Source organism: Varroa destructor, unplaced genomic scaffold, assembly GCF_002443255.2.
Source record: "Varroa destructor unplaced genomic scaffold, Vdes_3.0 BEIS01000007.1, whole genome shotgun sequence".
Classification (NCBI taxonomy): Eukaryota; Metazoa; Arthropoda; class Arachnida; order Mesostigmata; family Varroidae; genus Varroa; species Varroa destructor.
Genome location: NW_019211460.1, coordinates 4929653 through 4944431, shown reverse-complemented (window position 1 = coordinate 4944431; position 14779 = coordinate 4929653). Strand labels below are relative to the sequence as shown.

At 39.3% G+C, this 14779-nt stretch overlaps 2 long non-coding RNA genes across 2 annotated transcripts in view; both read left to right on the top strand.

The window, feature by feature from the left end:
• The window catches only part of LOC147754224 (uncharacterized), a 36249-nt gene extending 34025 nt beyond the window's left edge, over positions 1 to 2224 (top strand). The window contains exon 3 of the long non-coding RNA XR_015317200.1: positions 2088 to 2224. This is a non-coding gene — a long non-coding RNA (uncharacterized LOC147754224). The remainder of the gene's footprint in view (positions 1 to 2087) is intronic.
• An 8558-nt stretch (positions 2225 to 10782) lies between these two features.
• Positions 10783 to 12300, top strand: LOC147754223 (uncharacterized). The gene is made up of 2 exons (XR_015317207.1): positions 10783 to 11014; positions 11251 to 12300. It is a non-coding gene; the product is annotated as an uncharacterized LOC147754223 (long non-coding RNA).
• Positions 12301 to 14779: the final 2479 nt, after the last annotated feature.

The window sequence follows — 14779 nt, the reverse complement described above, 5'->3', positions numbered from 1 at the left end:
GTAAAAGCCTAGTTACGGCCTAATATATTGTCCTTGAATCTGATATGATTTCGGCCTTGCATTGGGCTTAGAGTTTGACCTGACGGTATACGAAATCTATCGAAGACATGAAGACGGAACCCGAATATAAAAAGAACAATGATAGGTGACGCAAGCTGCTCTTTTTTGGTTCCAGTAAGCACCGCCTATCCCTGCGTCACCGCTTGTACGGCCTCTACAAGAGCTTCTGTAATACAACGCGTATGACTGTAATTAGGGGGCATTATGATGTACCAATTAAAAACATTAGATGAACCCGCCAATACTTACAGCAGATTTGAACTATTTCAGCTCCGATGCAACGCTATCTTTTAAAAACATACTAGGCTTTGGTGATCCCACTGGTTGACGTCTGGCGACTTTTCAAATGAAAACCTCCAAATAAAAATTCGGGTAAACGTCCGCAGTTGTCAACTGGTCTGCCCAACAAGCCTGTCTGCCACAAACGACTGTAGAATCGCTGACGTGTCCTGTCGCCAAGATAGGATTGTCCTAGATTTTATGGGGCCGTTGTGCACGCCCAAAAGGCACCTTTATTAGTATTGGTGTCTATAGATCTCTGCATTCGTTCGGTTAATCTTTTTTCGACTTGACACACCACAGCCCGAGCCGTCGTAGAGGTCCTATCCGCCCGTCTGGACACGTACGGGGCCATGGACGCTGCTGTCAGGCGTAACAAAAGCCATTTTCGAAGCCGGTGCGGGCGCCACTATACGTCCTGGAGCCTCTGTCGACGCCTATATTAGAAACGCCGAGTTTCACCATTTTCGTGATACATTTGGCGGCTGTCATCAAGACGAATACTACAGTCAGGGAGAGTTTAGATGCAACCCTATTTGAGTTACTTCACAAATTCATAAGTGTATCGTCAGAGAGGTCGCTCAGTACCAAACCTGAGGAACAAAAGCCCATGCTTGGCTTCATTAGTCAAAATCGGTCCCCGAAATAGCAACCTTTCAAGCCCGGTGCACGAGCCTTCCTGGTGCACGAGGTGCACGTCCTGCGCCCCACGCCGATAGCACTACCCGTTCTGGAAGCTGCTGTGCAAGTTGGCGTCCGGAAAAGGCGCCGAGACGCAAATCACGCTTACACGCTTCCGCCTGTCACTCACACCAGCGGCGTGTCATCATCATCCTAAGAAATATCAGAAAAAAATCGTGCGCAGGATGAAAACATCCCACCTGACAGCGTGGTCGAATAAAACGGACGCATAAAACGTACAGGTTGTTCGAATGAACGAGTTTTGGCCAGGATGTGCTACTCAAGGCTTCTGCACCGTTTATCGTTTGAACGCCTAGTGCATCATATTTTAATATTACATGCTTGCTATATATACAATGGTCCGTTGCGTTCTTTAGGACAATTTTTGGATCGTTGCGCAGGGTTTTGCAAAGATCTTAAAGCTAGCTTCACTAATATTGGACGCCGTCTTCAACTCGGTTCGAACAGTACGAGGCAAATCAAGTAAACGTTATTTCATCCTACATGGAACGTAGTATATGTCAGGCGCAAAATGGCTGTCACAGTTTGGGCACATTCGCGTTACTTGCTGCTGAGATATTTTTACCTCGTTTTTCATAATCCATGATGGTCAGGCGCACCTCTTCCTGAGATCTATACAACTACACAAATAATACGGAGTATCTTCCTATCGTATCTAAAAAAGCCAGGCCTTGGTTAATTAGTATATAGTAGCGATCACAAACATGGATCATTTGTTTCTGAACTATAGAGCACTATGGATGCACATGAAGCTATATATCAATCTACAAGAGCACACAAATATCGAATAGTTTCATTCTCCTCTCGATATAAAGTTGCACTTACTTTTAAACACTAAAATTTTTGTTCTTTCATGCTACAGCCGTCATTAGCCAAGCATACGATATCAAGATACTGCATGTCGAAACCGGTGTGCATGTCCTCAGTAGCTAATGTTGAAAGCAATGGTGAGAGAGCTCCCGATATCCGAGCATTATTCACAAACTTGGGTGGTTTCTCAGTATAAATTAAACTGAATATTAAATCACTCGTTACCTTTGCTTCAGATAACGGAATCGAACTACTGAGGACTTCATGTATGCCTGCTCACTTTCGAAGATGTTAATTAGAAGGATGGTTCACGTCACCGGAGTAAATATGTCCGCAATTAGTTGTCATCGTAGAGTGTGGTATGATCAGGAAAAAATTTGTCAGATCATTGTCACAGTTCGTTCTTTAGACTCATATGAAATTTCTGTATGTGTCGAAATATATACACGATACAATAAGCGTGGTCCGTTCAGCGCCGTTTGACCATTGTCATTAAGCCACAATGATAGGATATGAAAATCGATTTCAATATGCGCGCGAATATTTGATTATAGAAGCGTTCGATACCAACTTACATAAACATATCAGCCTACTCATTGGTCTATTTCCCCTAGGCAATATTGAGAGACAAGTTCAGTTCCGAGTGGGATGATAGCTTTTGTTTACTATACAGTGTTGTTTATACAATTATGTTTATTTAACATAATTGGACCAAATAGCGCTTTTCAATATATTAATCATTTCATGATGCTGCTTTCATAGTGGAACTAATTACGACATTCAAATTGGCTCACCGTACGATCCACTAGCTTCTACAATTTCCCTAGGATTTCTAATCATCTTATTTGCTATTTCGTGTAAAATCTCTGGGTAATCCAGATTGGATCACCTTTGACAAGTAAGCTCAATGAAAACCTTCTATTGCGTCGACAATTGTATGCATATATTCAAGTACGAAGGAAGCTAGCTTTTAGAGCTTGTACAGTCAACATAATATCAATCGCATTATCACTCAACATTATCACTGTGTGGTATATTAGTCTTTAGGACGTTATCATTAATTAGACCTATCTGAATTTCCGAAAGTGCACCTAATAGGTTTATATTGTCACGAAATATAGCACCTTACAAAAGTACAACTCGAGAATACCAACGTATTTTCTCCGGACTAGAGCGCGCAGTGTTGTCCAAAACGGTTCTTAATAAAAGTTATATTCAATTGTTGAAACTTCTTTTGAAATTCGCTCCTTTTTTTATGGCAACAATTCGAAGCAGGCAAAATTGGCGCAACGGCTGACACAGATAACCTTCAAATCGCTAGTGTAGCATCACATAGAGCTACTAAACATACAATGCAACCAAGATCTTGGCTTACCTAACGGTTTACGTGAACAATTAAAAAAATGCAAACAGAGGTCACCCTATAATTTTAGGGTAAGAAAGGTCGAAGCTGTTTTTGTGGTCCAAGGAAAACTTGATTCATTATGAGGCGTATAAGGTCTATATTCTACGAAAGGCAAATATAGAGCTTAATAATACACTATTTCAGGATCAAAGCGTATGGAACCAGTAAAAGACTTTGTGTCTTGTTAAGTTTATGAAGCTAATTTCGAAGACTTGCCAGATGGCACCTGGGGGCAACGAAGGGCATGATATTTGCCACGATTCCCTTGGCATTTGGAGCACATTAATGTATCGTCAGGCTCATTAACTCAGTCGGTTCCCTGCAGAATCTATGGTAGAAGCTATGCATGGTAAAACAAGTGACGATGTGTCTCATTAGCCAGTTCATCCCTTTCCATTCCACCCGAAGCGAAAAATATCCCATCGAAATTTTAATCATGTACGGACTCTGTGAACGTACACAGAACTCTGGATGTCGATAGTTTAATGGAAAACTACCGTAAAACTTATTTTTACGTTCGAAATTGCGATGAGAATAATGTAAAGGACCACTCTAAGAGCGCTCGAAAGAACTCGAGAAATTGTTGGAAGTTGAAACCTATCTATATCAAGACTCCCCTCGTATAGCATCTTTGGATAACAGATTACAATGGAACATTTTCGAGACAACTGATTCCTAGGACTAAGTCAAACAATTTATTAGATGATAAAAACATCTGGGATTAGATTGACCAGGTATAAGGGGACTAAAAAACTCACGCAACTATTCCAATATAAGCGAATGCAGATTTAATTGTTAGTAAACGCTTGACGACGACTGAAAGATTCAATGTAGTTGTTGAACGGCAACTGTTGGCGATTGTTAAACACCGACCGCTAAATAACATGATGAAGGACGAACGCGAATAGAGGCCTAAAGACGGAAAGGCCATGTATATATATATATAACGATAGGCTCCCTTCACTAAACGCGTACAGCAATGCTTCTTTGTATCAAATATTTTGAACCTAGCATTAAAGTCCATTTATCCTGTATCAGTGTGAATGTGACACAGAGCTAAAAAGAATATGGCATGTTCTATATGTATCCCTGGACCGAGGCAAGCAAGCAAGCAGCATTACGGTAGATACAATTATTAGACGAAATATGGCAAACAGCTATTTAACAATCAGAAATTAAAAGAATATTAACAGGCTCATAGTTGGACAATCGAATTACCCGCGGAGCTAATCTGTACTACAGAGGCATACGGTACAACCGCCACAAGCTACATCGGCATAATAAAAATATATATTTTTAGCGCCAACATTTGATTTTAAAAAAATGTCGTGAAAAACACTAGAGGCAAAAAGAATTGCCCCAACAAATGTTTTGGAAACTATGGAAACAGTGACTGTGAGTTAAAGAACAACTAACGCTTGTATACGTGATATAGTTTCTAACATTTTCTATCATAAATATATCAAAAACGTTTAGGCATACTAAATATCCAGCAACGTGTATACGTTGCCGTTGCCGTTGCCGTCGCCGTCATCGCCCGTTAGTTCAAAGATCGAACATATTCAGATTATATTTATTTCATATTAGATATTTAGAGTTAGTCTCATTCATTTAGTAGTGGTACAACATACCGCTCCACAATTTACTGCGTCTGAAACCTTAACACGAGCTTTCTCCCGGGCCGTTGGTCCCAGCAAAAACGTCTTCTTTCGATCGAAGAGGCACGATATCGACGAAGCTTTGAGTTCGCTTGTTACTGCAGCTCCCAAACAGTAAAGACTCAGATCTCAGGCAGTTATACGACAGTCATGCTACGTTTGTGCAAAGATTGACATCCCTGGGAATGGTCGGTGGGGCTGACAGGGAACACCACAACGTAGTCCGGCCACAGAACGACCCCGTGTTCTCCGTAACAATAGTCCTTTAGAAATAGTACTGATGTTGCATACTAGTCAGAACCTTCTCAATAACTTAATCGGAACAAGCAAAACAATTCTGCAATGATTTAAAGCTTACTAACTCCTTAACTAAACAAATATGCTATAGTATAATGTAGCTAAAACAATGATGACAAACTATAATTCGTCTAAACTAACTTTGAGGATATATAGACTGACTGTTGAACAACATTAAGCATGTCAGTATTGCTATCTGTTTCACAACGCGGAGCTTTTACTGTGACAGGTTATTAAAAAAGGAAACTGCTAGACGGCATCAAGCGTATGGAAACCCTCGCATCGTCGACCTCTGCAATTGTTTATGTTGGCCAGAAATCTAACGCACAACGTTTCGGTTGTATCTTCTGCTATTCTTCCAAACAGAATTCGACATCACCTCTAGATAGGTTGAAGTTTAAGTTTATTTACCATTTAGTGTTAGAAAGAATCGAGCAGCCAAGGAATGCGTTGTCGTGTTGAATAGGGCAGAATTGGTGAGTTTTAAGATCGAGTTAGAAGGAGTGGGACCAGGTCTGGATAGTCGAGAGGCCATCGCATAAATGAAAGAACCGCGATCGTTATAACAGGTCAAGTCCGTGTTAGACACACCAGGTTTTTATATCCGATGCATCGAAAGTCCTATACGACTTTTTCTAAAAGGTAAAGCGAGGTTCACCTGAACTATCGAACAACAGGAAGACGGATAATCGATTCAGCATGAATGTTTATCTATGAACCCACATTACCGACTTTAGTGAGGCTAAGAGCGGCGTTGCCGTAGTAGTTCAAAAGCGGCGAGAGGCCAATGCACCACCTACTCTCAACGACAGAAAAAAAAAGCACTAGAGTAATGTATCTGTATATGTGAGAAATGACACTTATAGTTTTTAGGGGAAAAGGCCCACTTTGGAAAAAGCCATTAAGCTTCAATAATATTAAGAGCGAGGGATACTGGAAGCGCAGGGATGCGAATAGCTATACAGGGCAAGATGCTAAGAAATTATAGTTTCAAAATATAGTACAAAGCCAAATAATGGCGCAATGGATATGTCGAGGTTTCCATTCAGAAAACTGATCGAACTCAAAAAACTCCGATAAAAGATAAGAGCTAATACTAGAGAAATGCTTAAGCCGGTTTTGTGCGAAGAGAGAAAAAGAAAGCTGAAAACTGGACATCGAACTGACTGTGCTTTATAACGACCGAATTCATCAAAACTTCCGTGATCCTCTCTGTTTTAGGGATTAGGGATGATTGATGGCGCGTTGTAATAAAAAAGGATAAGACCCGAGATAATAATATGGCGAGTTTTTAGGATCGCAAACAACAATCTTCACTCCGACATAACAAACACCAAACAACGTCTGAGACAACTTTACTGGCGGCCGTACTTTGACAAGTTCATCGACGAGGCAGTACGAAGTTCCGTGCATCCATTGTTAAATAACGCAACTGTGCAAATGATGGCACTCGCTGACGGGCCGGTCAGGTCCCCGTGATAGCATAGTGGGTAACGTATTTAACTGCAAAAGCAACGCGTTATGGAAATTCGGGCAGAAACACACTGTATTTCGCGCTAGCAGCCAGTCGTCTCATGGAATTTCTAGCGGCGATGTCGGACGTAAAACTCGAAATATAAAGAGACTGATTCGTCAAAGGCGTCCTGGAATATTTTGGCTATTGACGTTCATACACCAAACGAATTCGCACCCGACTCGCAATCCTTCGCGATTGTGTTAATCCGCTACTCCTTCAGGTAAGCAGAGGTCAAGCTGGTCTAAGAAGCATTGGCCACTCAAGTACTAAATATAGTACATAACCTGTCCTACTAACGGAGCGTAGTGGACAAAATCACCACCCACAATGGAACGTTATCTACTAGTCGAGAAGTCCCCAATTTATCACCTACAAGGTAACGGGCTTGTGGAACTCTTTAACAAAAATTTTGAAGGACCTATAGTTAGCACACAACAACTAGGCGGCTACCTCGCGAAACGTATTGTGAAAATAGTAAGATTGCATAACGCGGCACCACAGGTGACAATGGGCGTATCTCCAGCAGAACTTTATGGCATACTAAATTAACTGGCAGGTAATTGGCAACGAGCACAGAAACCAGCAAATTTCGCAAAGAATAGAGCACCGACGGATGCATTAGAAAAAGGGGGCGGATAGTCGTTAACGATCAAACACAGCTGCATCGTAAATGCGGATAAAAAAACCGCAACACGAAAAACGTATTGAGACGTAGAGAGATAAGAGGAGATATACCCACATGCTGAAGATATAAGAAGAAAATAGCAGAGGGTTCATCTTACGACAAAAAGGCCGAACGAGGCCTAGGGGCAGCGGTATCGCAGAAGAAAATATCGTATAAGGAACAACACAACAAAAGGAAAAATTGAACAACGAATTAGCGAAAAGGAGAAAATAGAAAAAAGTTTTGGATTAGCAAGGGATGGCTAGGAGGAAGGGAATACCACGGCCGGAGAAGAGGGACAAGGTATAGCTATAGAAGCAACGAATGAGACAGACTATAAAGGCTCAAGAAGATCAAACCGAGCGAAGACACCGGTGACGTTTTAATGGTCCTGGTCTCATTTGTATGATAGATAGGATAATGTGTAAAGCGACTAACACATAAATAAAACATGACGCCGCTGTAGTCAGCAGAAAAGGCAAATATTGCCACTGAGTGGCGCCAACTGGTAAAGAGTGGCGCTACACTCGATAAGTGTAGAAATGACTATAAATAAATAGGCAGCCTCTTCAACGCCAGAGTGTTCACAAGTTATCTTTCTAGTAATCAGTTTAAACAATAAACAGGTACAGTCGAAGTTGATATTACAATAGTATAAAAATTATAGCTAGACATTGGGGTCGATACTTGGGCGTTTCCCTTATTATAACTATTAACAGCCTATGTCTGTTTATTTATTAGATCCAAAACGACCCCCAAAGCAATTATTGGGCGCATGCTTTTTAGTTTCTGGGAAGATTTGCGCGAGAGTCGATGAGCGAAATATCTTCCCCTCTAGAGAGAAGTTTTCTTTTTTACAGAACGTAATGCTAACTTGTTTAGTATCAAATCGACGGCAGCACCTTTGTTTATTTTCTACATCTGAAGACAACGCCGCATCACCATTGTCAAAGCGGCCGCCGGCATTGTTCGTGTCAATATGTCATCAAATGTGCAAATCTGTCTGCGGAATTAGTATTGTTTGAACACCAGGACTTAACATGTGTTTAATAGCAAAACAAGCACGGGGCATGACACACGGGTTGCGCTCCTACATACAGTAAAATGAACAGTATGGGTATGATCTATTATCTACAGGTTGCTACATGCGCTAAGCCTCACGGCACTTATGTGATATCTTGTACGTTAACAATAAGATACTACGCATATCGGATAATAAGGTGTAGTTTTAACAACCAGTCGATACGGTGACGCTATATATGTGGTCCTTGTGGATGCTCTAATTTAACCCACGCGTCACCAATAAAAGTCGTTCCGAGTTATTGTTGTCGATGTTACCAGCGGCGACGCCAGCGATGTTATTTGATCTTAAAGGAAAGCCTCGAGCTATGACACAACAGCCACAGAAACTTCCTTTCTCCGTCGTCTTCCCGGAGTGAAGGTACCAAATGTACGAAAGTTCCAAATTACTTACATAATAACTGCACTATTTTCTTAATTATATTTAGTGTTAATTATATAAGGTTGGAAAGAAAATGTTCGCGCTTTCCGCGCACGAACGACGTAACAAAATATTTGAGCTCTGACTAAGACGTTCGCGGAATAAATTGGTAAAACTCAGGTTTGCGGTATCTGTTTCTCGTTCGAGGGGCACATTTAGCATGGAGATAACTATCCCGTTTTCAGTACAACATTGCCACGCACAATTTATAGCCTATCAAAAATTGGAGTGGGTGTATATTTTTGTATCGCCCACATTCAAAGCTTTCTCATGTTTCTTCATCGAAATCCTTAAAATGAATTGAATCGTTTATATCATTAATGCCAATAACTCTACTCGAAGGGTATTGCTGATAGCTTCTAGTTCCCTTTGCCACCATACACATGATTCTGTTTGCTTGAGCAACCCTCTAACAAACGAAACTGTACATATATGTGTGTAGTCCATCTGTATGTATTCAATAAGTAGCTCGAGAGTCTCTGTTACTACGCTAAGGAACTACCCTGCCAAGGGCGAAGCTAGGTACATTCTGTAGGTATATTCTGTATATCTCTGTATAATCGGTTTGACTGGCATGGAAAGAATAAGGCACGTTGAAAGACACACGGCCGTTTGTTTGCCATGGGAAAATTATACTATATTTTCTCTTTGTTTGCTTTTATGCATGCATACAGATTGATTCAAAGAGTATTAAAATTAAGTATGATGGTCTATGAAATGGTGTTAGTTCCAAATGTTTATTAAGCTTTTTAGTTAGAATCATGTTTCAGTACGATTTATACATATTTTCGTGTGCCTCGTTAATTATACGGCAGGTTAGTATAGTTTGTATTTAGCTTAATTGTTGCTAACGTCGCCATAGAATTCTCCTTAAAGAACTTATACCTAAGATCTACATGGCCAACTATTACAATATTGTGCGTAATAGGCTGGTGATCAGGCGTCACAGGAGCGTTAGTTCATACTAGCCTATCATATGTATTTGAGTCAATAATAGGTCTAGCTTTAACGAATTTCTTTCAGAAGGACGTAAGCTTTTGGACAAATAATCTAATTATAAGAACATGAACAATATTTTAAAAGTATAGATATATTAATAAAACATGTACGGTGTCTCAGATAAACAGAACCCTTTTCTGCGAGTTCCTTTTTCTATTTTTACTGGTAATTAAGAAGAATATGAACATCCGTATGTTAGTCATTTGATGGCGATATTTTTATCTTGTCTTCATCAGATAATTACACTTTTATTAAAAGGGAGAAGATTTTAGGGCCTAAGTGAGGCCCACGAAACTCTTTTATAGAATAAAAAAATAACAGAAATAAAAGTGCCCTTGCAACAAAAAGGTCTTTCCAAACATTCAGCTGCCATGCGCATGATAAGCTTAGCAATTCAGACAGATTAGTTTCACTATGTGGTCTGCAATAAAATTTTATATGTATCTCTTTATTCTATTCGCCTAGATCATGTATGCATATCTTACTATCAAATAGTTCCCCATATTATATGTGATAGGATTGAGACCACGGAAATGTCTAGGCACTATCCAGTTTACATTCAGCAGCTTTTTTACAAAAGGAAAATTTTTAGTATTTAGAATAGATACCGAGGTCTTATTCAAGCATTGGTTAGTAAATTCTTGAATTCTATGGTTGCTGAAGCAGGGCCTTAAAAAGCTCTGTAGGCTTTTCATCAACCTTTTCTTGTTTCGTGTGAGAAGAACTTTTCTACCAAAACATAGCCATTACCATCAAACACATGAAGATGTGGCTTATAAAATGTCGAGGCTGGAGATAGGCTAGCTATCGCAAATAGTTTTCCTCAAAAGGCTAAGATGGATTAATCAAATGTCTCTTGTCTGCGTGTTAGTACCGGCTCCGTAAATTCCAACGTACTAAGCTAAGTCTTAGTAACATAACGAAGCCCATTTGTCGTAAAGTGGTAACACTGTTGTTGGCGTGTTTTTCGACCCTTCCAAGAGCACAAAGCGATAACTAAAGTCTTTATATGATCGTTTGGGAAACTACCGGCTGGCAGTATGACTGAGTGGACTTCCAGCTTTACACGTACTAGAAATCTAAAGTTTACATAACAGGATGCGATGTTTAGACGTCTCTAAAAGTAAGTAAGTTTAAAAACAACGTTGAAAATTAGTATCGAAAACTATAATCTTTTAGCTGAGCTTGTAAATCAAAGATACTTACATGAAGCAGATGCTGTTGTATTTTACAGCAGATAAAATATATGCTCCAAATAAATAAATATTAGACCTTTCCAAAATCTTCGACCAACCAACACAGGTAGAAGACCCACCGTAACCCGGAATAATAGCTAATAAATAGCATTGCTTTGAACAGCTGGCTGCCAGTGCAAAACGAAGTGTGTCTACGTGCAGCTTTGCGTAGGCACCTCATTCGATAAGTTTAACAGGCGAACACGTTATTGCACCATCACGGAGGCTTAATTTTTCAAAGCTGGCGTCACTTTTGGATCTACCCAGAGAACGAGGTCGTTGCAATGCAAACATATTATGAAGTCATCAAAATAGATGGCTTGCCGTGGAAAACAACAGTGTCATCATAGGAATTATACAAATCTACAAGCAAAATAATGAGCAAGACGAATCAAAATAATATCTAATAATAGCTAGTACGCCTCTGGAAATAAAGCTAAAATAAAATGGTATGTAGTTTAATAAATTTCGTACCAAATTGAACAGTCAGACCCTAACCATTATTTTTCACCAAAAATCGACCCGGGTTACTCAGCTAAACAGCTCAGTCTCAATCCAAATTTTTAAGTCACGAATGGCAGGTTCGATACGCGTAAAGCGACTTATAACACTGAGTAAAACCTTGCTTGAATTGACATACCTTCGATAACATCTATTCGCATAAACATAACAACATCTAACCACATACTGTCCTACTCTATTTATACTTAAAAAAAATGGTTGCAATGCAACTATTTTCTCTCCCACATTTTTTCCAACACAATTTCTAGTATTTTATTACACATTCAGCTAAGCAAAGCGTCCCTTAGCATCTCGTGCGATACTTACATATGAGCAACCTATCGTCAACTAGATTTTTCTGTGTTCTCATCTTATGCCTAGTTTTAGTCAAAATTCAAGCTCTAGAAATAAATGCTACTAAAAACAAAAAATGTGTTTGATATTTGCGTAAATTATCAGAGGCGCCATATCCAGTACGTTCAGGCGGATATAATTTCGGGAAGTCTCTCCCTGTATAGCTGCTCGCTAATTTGATCTTTTCATTTTCAGACGCTATGAAGTTCGCAGTCCGCAAACGGGTAGTCGCTCAAAACGCAAGATGTTGATGCCTATATAGTTAGATCTAGTAGGTCTTTTAGATAAAAAAAAATATAAATAGTTAATCAATACCTAACCTCGCACGTTTGTTTTCCTAGATCGCGAAAAAGGATTTCGTAGATTTTTTGAGAAAATATTTGACTGTATATAAAGTCACAGAGCCTTATGGAAGGTCACCGAAAGCTTGGTGGCTTCGGAACTTCTATGAAACCATTTTTGCGCTTAGTTCTTATGCATACATATAGAATATGTATTTACGGAACGAATTCAGAACGTATTTTCAATTTTTTTTTTCGCTTTTTTGTATTGCGAATATATATTTAACTGGTATAGTTTATCTTACGCAAAGAAGAGAACGGCTATTTTTGAAATTGCCAATCTTCAGCTTATCTTGTGTAAGATAACAAGGCTCCTCAAACATCCTGTAAATGAAGCGCTGATTGAGTTCAGCTGAAAACTTCTTTTTTGTGAAATTACGGTGCACCGAAACATCATTCGTAGTTCAATGCTGAGGCTGCTGTATAGAGGGTATTTACTAAAATATGTAATTTTGTGGGAAACACGAATTTCAGTTTAGCAGAAAGGAAACGTGGATGTAGGTGAAACGCTGTGTTTTTAACTTGTATTCACCCAAAGTGAGCTGATGAAAAATAGTTAGTAGTAAGGAGTTAACAATAATTTTTGGCTTAATCTTCAAGTCTCAGCGTAAGCATGTTTAGGAAATAAGTCAATGATTTCTATAAAATTTCCAAGTGCGCTAACTTCTCAAGAAGTAACAGCCCTCAGACGCTGCTTGCATAAGAGTGCGTATTGCTGACGTGTCACCTAAACAGGCACCTGTACTATGCAGTTTTTTTCACGCTCCAGTAGGGATTATCATAGTAACGCGCCCCAACCGGTATGTATTAGCCGCATCCATTTGGCACCAAGTGAAATAACAAGGAACGCGATTTTCACACGCTGTTCTTTAGAATGAGCTTTCCCACGCCTTGTTAAAGCGTTTGTATTTCAAGTACTATGATTTTTAATCGAAAACCCATAACTTAAAGCTCAGGTCCTGCTTCAGCCGCAAGCGTCCTCTATCTTCAATCCTTTCGCAAATTGTAGGACCTTAAGTTTCACTTTCTCCTCGGCAGTTTTACGTATCAAACACTCTCAATATACAGGTGCGCGATTGTCGACGAACTTCAAGAACGGGCTGATATTCGAGAAATAAAAATATCAAAAACTGCAGATTCTGGTAATTTTTCCTCCCTTGATGTCGATCAATTGTTAAATCATTGTCATCATTTAAAGCGAATTACAAATGCCCAATGTAATAACAGGCTTTAAAGTACCAGAATGCATTAAAGACTCTAAAATGTTATTGTATTGCTTGTTCATGCATGATTGAGTAATTCTTATCCTGCTTGACACGCGCATTGCGAAGTCTACACCATAGAAGAAATGGTCGACTATTTCCGTGCACCCATTCGGGCAATGCCAGAAAGTACGATTAGAGTTTATTCATTGTTTGCGAGATGCTCAATGGCGCTTGAATACATTCTTATCATTATCAGCAATTTTAAGCCATGAAACTAACTAAATAGACGTTTCAAAGCTACTATTTGAACGAAAGATTCATTCGAATAGTTGAAGAGGCCAGTAGCTTGACCGCACCACCGTTCGATCTTAAATTTTTTCTCACAATAAAATACAAAGACGCCTTTATTAAAAACGAGGTAATATGATGCAAGTGTCTGGGCTGTATATACTTAACAACACTTTTACATATTTATATAGCGTATATTTTTAACAGCTGAAAAACTTACATAGTTACGACATATACATGTATGGGTTATCAGGTATCACAGGGTGTTATGTGATATGCATGCACGTATCTCACACGTGCACCGACCCACTCACGCTACACAAGCGTATGTCTGATGGTACGCACTTTCGAAAGTACTATCGAAAATATCGAAGACTTGACTTCACTGTTATATGGAAAGTCCAAAAGGTTGCTTAGCCGTGTGTACAGGGAGATGCTGTGGTATCGTCTCAGATGAACTATAGTATTTCCAAGCACAATACTTAAGGCCATTACTTATAAGGTGTTATGAATATATGGTAATAATTGTTAAACTGTGCAGGTTAAACTGCTGTTCTGTTCTGCTATGATATGTTTATTCTATAATGATAACAACATCGATTTGCGTTTAAGACCTAGGACAAACGCCCATAGAAAGACAGACAGTTCACTACTTTTTATATTCGGATACTTTATTTTTAGATACTTCGGATATTTCGTTTTTAGAAAATGCAGAAATTGCTTCTAAAAATAAATAGCAAGCAGTTACTGAAAATTCGCTTTTGTAAACAGAGTATTTAGGTAAACTCGTCGAATTTCAATTGTTTCATTATAATTTAGTCTTCACAGGAAATAGAAGCGTGTCTGTTTTTTTGCCGTATTAATCGCTGACTGTTCTTCTACCTGTTGATGTGAATCGTCGCGTACATTAAAAAAGATCGGAACAATCTTTGTTGTTCTATAACCTTTGGTTTCCTATTTTTCA